Below are 4892 nucleotides of genomic sequence, written 5' to 3'. Positions count from 1 at the left end.
TAGGGTGCTCGTGAGGTGATGTTGTTTCGTTCTATCTAAAAAATTAAATGATTTATCTGTATGGCGAACCATCCATCTCCGCAACAGATAAAAACAATCTCTTTGTCGTCTGATCCCAATTGAAATCAAACCATCGGTTCCATCATGGTCTGGATCAATACCGTAGGAACCCGTGTGGGCGAGTAAAACATATTTAAGGCCATTGTGTACAAGTTTGGGCATACTTATTTACAATTATAAAAAAACTAGATAGAAAATACCACATCATAATGGATATATAAGATTTATTTTTTTCTAACAATCTTATGCTATTTATTTCAAATTAAATGAATTAAATGATATCAAAGTAGAAATTAAATCCTGAAAATAAATCATTTCTCTGCAAAAATAACTCTTTTCCCTCCACCCAAATACTCTTTTCGCTCCATTTCTCTATTCCCCCCCTCCCCCCTCATCCCCCTGTGTCCCCACTCGTCAAAGACCCAGGCAAAATTACTCCTTCTATTTCACCCGCGAAGAGCCACCGCCCACGCCGCATATCTCTTATGCCCCGATTCAACCGGCTCTCTTCTCCCCAAGATTACAACCCCGATTGGAACGACTGGCGGCGGCAGATCAGGGGAGGTCGCCCTACAGGACGAGCTCGGATCCACGCAAACATCCCGCCCTGCGCGGATCCGGCCCTCTTCTCCCCCCAATTGCAGCGACCAGGGACGCCAGCTTGAAGGAGGTCGCCCCGCCGCCGAGCTTGGATCCACCGCATCAACCCGCCCAGCGAGCACCCTGCTGTCTTTTCCCCAGCGCCTGGCGACGTCTCTCGGTGATTTCCTCATCCCTCTACCCCTTGGCGTTCAATGGTTGGGGTTCATGCGTACTACTACTCATCCCGCCCTTCTCTGCAATTAGTTATTTGCCACAGCCTGCGATGATAAAAAGCCTGAACCTCCTGCTAGATAACTTTACTTATATCCTATTGATCGGTCTATGTGCAAAACTACACTAGTGAGAACATGGTTTTGCATTTGTTATAGCCTGCTATTGTAAAAAGGGCTGAACCTGAATATATGCTACTGCAGTATAGTTACTGTTACTGAAAAGTTCAGTTAGGTATGAGATGCGTGGCCTTAGCTAGGACCTGGGAGATTTCTTTTGCGGCCATGTGCTTGTATGGCTACTCGTGCATTCAGAAGAAAATTATATGTTAAGCATTTGATGGTTGTACCCTACTGTAATTATAAAACTAGATGCTCTCGATCGTTGTATGGTGTCATAATCAGACGAACATAAACGCATGAACTAAAGTATGCAACATATAAAAGGAGAACTAATTACAAGCAGGAAGTAGTGCATCCTTGTATCCATGTATCTACATGTCCGAATAAACTAGCTTATTGATGCACCACTTTATCTATGCTAAAATGCGAAACTGAATTCTATTTTTGTGGTTCTGATGCCCCATAAATAGTCCTTAACTAGTGCTGTCAAAACTGAATAAAGACTGAGACAGCACTTGATTTTGACTCGCTAAGGAGATGTTTAGCTTTGTATCAGTGTACTTTTCTCTCCAGTACTAGTTAAAAGAGAACTAAACCTAATCTTTGCCATGCCTCTCCTAATTTAGCTACCCATGATGTTAAGCGTCTGAAGCCCACAAGCATTTTCAGTATGCCCAGAACTTTGATAAAAGCAGATACATTGTAAGCTTCAGTATTCTACTATATTCATACATACTAAGCTGGGTAAAATCAAGCTGCTCCTACTTTGCGAACATACAGCATCATCCATCGATCCTTAATTCTAAAAGGGTAGTAAACTTTCTGGTTTCTAAACTATGCCAGTAGCTACGGCAATAATATTTTTTTCCTGTTTTTTGTTCTGAACATTTTAGTCCTGTTTTCCTTGGCTTACTGGCTGTTGATTGCTTTGCTTGTTAGATCCCAATGCGTGAGATCATCATTTATATACAATATTAGTGCATCATGTGCTTGCATCCTAACTTATCTACTTTGTTATATTCATCTAAGCTCCAGGAAGGGGCTTTGAGAGATGAAGAGGAAGCCACCATTTCTATGTCCAAAGCAATGGTAATATATCGTGTGGACTTACATCTTAAATAATGTGTACATCAGTGTGGACTCACTGGCTTTAATTATTCTTGCTTATATCATGTTTAATTATTCTTGCTTATATCATGTGTATGTCATTTTGCACTATAACTATCACAAATAGTTGACTAAAGATTGATTCATGTTGTTCCTCTACTCTTTTAGACAATGCTATCTATGTTCACTGCCCGCCTTTTTGAACTAGTGTTGACATTGCATAAGTCACTGTTGATTCACTGCCTTCTTTTGCTTGACTTGTTTGACCCAGGTACCTAAAGGTTGTACCATGCCAAAAATGAAAACGCAAAACTGAGAAGCTGCCGAGCATCACCAAAAGACTGAATCTAGGTCTTATGTTTCCACTTTCAGCAAAATTGTAAGAATTCCAAATACCTTACTTCCAGTCCTATGTCTATCGCATCTTGTCATTATATATGGAGTAGTAATGTTAGATTTTTATAAATCTTGTAGAAAAAGGCAAGTACAATAATCAGGACCCAAGTCCCATTGAGTTTTTCAAAGAGAACCATACAAACAACAAGACTGACATCATGAGCGAGCCGGCACATCTAGCCTATGTAAGATTTCTTCCTTTATTGTTTCTGACTTGAAATAGATTCTCATATTGATTCAGTGTATCCATCATATGAACTTTACCTTGAGCATCAATGTTTTCCTTTATACAATAGAATGTGACTGGAAAGAAAATGGAAACACAATCAGAAGGTGAGCAACCAGTGTCTGATTCAATGATTGTGGCTGAAGTTCTAAAGGAAGAAAGCACCAATAGCACCTTCCTTTCCAGCATGAGTTATGCATCAAGATCCGAGAGATCTGGGAGCTTTACTTCATCAGCACAGATCTGAGTTCTAGAATAAAGAATTGAACAAAAGGATGGCGAGGCGAGAGATGCAAGGGACAGGTACTTATCTTGTTTATCGTTGTGTTCTGGTTGTTTCTTTTTTCTTGCTTTTCTGCACGTGCACAGAGCCCTCATGATAGTGAGAAAATGAAAACACAAATATTTGTGAATAAGACATTCTTTTTTAGTTCTTGTAACAAACTAAGGAGTGCTTCGTTGTTTATGTATGGTTTGATCCAAATCCAATAATCCAAAGTAACATAAAAAATAATAAATGCTTGTAATGAGAATACATGTTTTGTTGCATGGTCTTTGTTGCTGCAACACAAAGGCATGAGAATAAGGTTGTAATGTATGGTTTCTAATCCTGAAATCCAGTATGATTTGTTGATTTGTTTATGTGCTTGATTTTTAGAAGAACAATATAGGCTGGTTTAATTTGATCTAAAAAACTGTTGTCCAAGCATAGTTGCTTCTTGCATGGGTTGCTGACTTGATATCTTATTGGTGATGCTTGATGTTTCTCAAAACGATAAATGAAATTTATCTCTTGGTTGTCCATGTTTTTAACCATTATAAGTTGTTTTGGGTTTTATTGTTTCATTTGCCAATTCGAATGTTCGCTTTCACATTTAATAATGTACCCCTCTATTTTACATTCATATTTTGATAGATTGTAAGATTCTTAGTGGTACACTTGTACCTTGTTATCTTGTCTATTTTCATCTCATCAGGATGCAACGTTCTTGTGCTTTGTCGATTTATAGGCACCGATAGGAGTTAGTGGCGAGACTTGAAGCACAAGCGAGAGCATTTGAAGAGATGCAGAGGAAGCAACATGAAGAATTCAAAGATGTGAAGAATATCCAGCAAGAGAAGAATGAAGCCTCGTAAAAGAAGCAACAAGAGACGGATAACCTGATTGGTTTTCTCTTAAGTGCTCAAGCAACTCTGCAGTCCCAATCCAAACCTAATGGTGCATGAAGGCCATCCTTTTGCGATGGAAAGATAGTTGTCGAATCATATATTGCAATCATCAGGATAACACATGTGGTCTTTACTTATCTAAATAGTGCATTTCAACTTGTGTATTGTTGTCTCAAACTCGTGGGCTAGTGTTATTTTTTACAATCATTTATGTTGAGAGGACAACTGAGCTAAGATGATGAAGTATATAATATTGTAAATTTATGATGTGATTTGGATCTTAACTTATTTATATAATGTGATATGAATTAAATACTTATTGTGATATACATTTGGAATACAGTGGACTTGATAATTTGTTGTGATTTAAATTCAAAATAAATTAAATATTCATTAATAATGAAAGTAATGATGTTGGCAATGGGATAGTCTACTCGGGCATTAGACGTTTCATGAATTTAGTGACGTTGCTATATCACTAAATATGGTACAATATGGCATATTTCCTCGGTAGCGTGTGACATTAGTTGGTTGTCATGGAAATAACAACTTGATGATGTTCTAGAGAACGTCACTGAAGGTCCCATCTTCAGTGACGTTATTTTGCACGCGCCATCACTAGGAGTAATCTGTGACGGGGATTCCATGACGATCCTCATGACGCCCATAAAACGTCACTTAGGGGTAATTTGTGATGTTATTAGCTATTCGATGACATTTTTTGTCTCGTCATAGTAGGCCCGATCTCTTGTAGTGAATGATGTGATGGACAAGACCCAATCCTAAGCATAGCACTAGATCGTGTAGTTCGTATGCTAAAGTTTTTCTAGTGTCAAGTATCATTTCCTTAGACCATGAGATTGTGCAACTTCCGGATACCGTAGGAGTGCTTTGGGTGTACCAAACGTCACAACGTAACTGGGTGACTATAAAGGTGCACTACGGGTATCTCCGAAAGTGTCTGTTGGGTTGGCACGAATCGAGACTGGGATTTGTCA

The 4892-nt window shown here is 38.8% G+C and overlaps 1 long non-coding RNA gene across 2 annotated transcripts; it reads left to right on the top strand.

The window, feature by feature from the left end:
* The first annotated feature begins 487 nt into the window (after positions 1 to 487).
* LOC125515209 lies at positions 488 to 4178 on the top strand. Of its 2 annotated transcripts, none has more exons than XR_007286876.1 (6): positions 488 to 820; positions 2031 to 2084; positions 2374 to 2481; positions 2577 to 2683; positions 2795 to 3027; positions 3735 to 4178. It is a non-coding gene; the product is annotated as an uncharacterized LOC125515209 (long non-coding RNA). The 2 variants fall into 2 exon arrangements; XR_007286875.1 differs by having other exon boundaries at positions 2025 to 2084.
* Positions 4179 to 4892: the final 714 nt, after the last annotated feature.

Source organism: Triticum urartu, chromosome 6, assembly GCF_003073215.2.
Source record: "Triticum urartu cultivar G1812 chromosome 6, Tu2.1, whole genome shotgun sequence".
Classification (NCBI taxonomy): Eukaryota; Viridiplantae; Streptophyta; class Magnoliopsida; order Poales; family Poaceae; genus Triticum; species Triticum urartu.
Note: the sequence above shows the minus strand (reverse complement) of the source record. Positions and strands in the feature narration are given on the sequence as shown.